Source organism: Prionailurus bengalensis, chromosome X (genome assembly GCF_016509475.1).
Source record: "Prionailurus bengalensis isolate Pbe53 chromosome X, Fcat_Pben_1.1_paternal_pri, whole genome shotgun sequence".
NCBI lineage: Eukaryota > Metazoa > Chordata > Mammalia > Carnivora > Felidae > Prionailurus > Prionailurus bengalensis.
The window spans coordinates 37,969,867-37,971,463 of record NC_057361.1 but is presented as its reverse complement, the minus strand read 5'-3'; the positions used below and the strand labels follow the sequence as shown (position 1 = coordinate 37,971,463).

At 41.8% G+C, this 1,597-nt stretch overlaps 1 pseudogene; it reads left to right on the top strand.

Moving 5' to 3' along the window:
• The first annotated feature begins 320 nt into the window (after positions 1–320).
• Positions 321–1,138, top strand: LOC122477562 (annotated as a pseudogene).
• Positions 1,139–1,597: the final 459 nt, after the last annotated feature.

Sequence of the window (1,597 nt, the reverse complement as noted above, 5' to 3'; positions counted from 1 at the left end):
AGAGAGAGAGAAAGCAGGGGAGGGGAGAGAGAGAGGGAAACAGAATCCCAAGCAGGCTCCACACCGTCAGCACGGAGGCCAGTGTGGGGCTTGAATCCAGGAACCATGAGATCATGCCCTGAGCCAAAATCAAGAGTTGGACACTTAACCGACTGAGGCACCCTTAGATTAGTGTATTTTATAATTGTATGTCTATTCTTTCAAAAGTTGTTTATCACATTTTATAACCATGTTAACAATTATTTCAACACTGAACATAAATATTAGTGATCTCAAGCAGTCAGTACAATTGTTTTTAAATCTTATTTTCTCTCTATTGAAATTATTTATTGCAATGACACGTTTTGGTTTGTTGGAACTTATCCTTTCCTTGAAAATACAATTCAGACTCTCTTTTATCTGGACGGCCAACATGCAATCCAGACTGAGGAAGACCCGGAAACTTCGCTTGAGCCATGGCCATGGCCGCATTGGCAAACACCAGAAGAACTGGGGAGGTGAGGGAAATGCTGGCAGCATCACCACAGGATGAACTTCGACAAGTGTCACCCAGGCTACTTTGGAAAAGTTGGGGTGATGCATTACCACTTAAAGAGGAACCAGAGCTTCTGTCCAACTGTCAGCCTTGATAAACTGTCGACCATGGTCAGTGAGCTGACAAGGGGGATGGCTGCCAGAAACACAACTGGAGCTGCACCTATCATTGATGTGGCATGATTGGGCTACTACAAAGTTTTGAGAGGGGCACCTGGGTGGTTCAGTCGGTTAAGCGTCCCACTTGAGCTCAGGTCATGATCTCGAGGTTCGTGAGTTTGAGCCCCATGTTGGGCTCTGTGCTGACAGCTCAGAGCCTGCAGCTTGCTTCAGATTCTGTGTCTCCCTGTCTCTCTGCCCCTGCCCTGCTCATGGTCTCTCTGTCTCTCTCTCTCTCAAAAGTAAATAAACATTTAAAAAAATTTTCTTTTACATTTTGGGAAAGGAAAAGCCCCCCCAAACAGCCTGGCATTGTGAAGGTGAAATTCTTCAGTAGAAGAGCTGAGGAAATATTACAGATGTATTTGCGGGGAGAGGGGGGGGTCCTGTGTCCTGGTAGCCTGAAGCCATGTGGAAGGAGGTTCATTAAATGCTAACAAGTGCTGAAAGAAAGAAAGAAAGAAAGAAAGAAAGAAAGAAAGAAAGAAAAGAAAAGATAGGAAAAGAAAAGAAAAAAAAAGAAAATATTACTCACAGCTATTTGTGGATGGTACACTCTCTAAGTTCTTGAATGGCTATAAGTGACTTTCTGTTCCAGCTCAAGTAGGCTCTCAAAATTTTGTTGATGATGCTTCAGTGTCTTCTAACAATTAGCATTACAGAAAAAAGATCTGATTCCAACCTGATCTTTTAAAATTATTTTATCATAGGTAACTTGTTATTCCCCCTGCCTGGATGATTTTATGATTTTCTTTCTAATCTTTGCACTATCCTAGAGATTTTTTTCTTTTTCCTTTCAAAGTAAGAACCTCTTTCATTATGTCCTCTGACTAGAGGGCCACTCTGACCTAAAACCTGAAGTTTTTCCTCTATTCTTGCTATTATTATGTTTTTTAGATTAGTG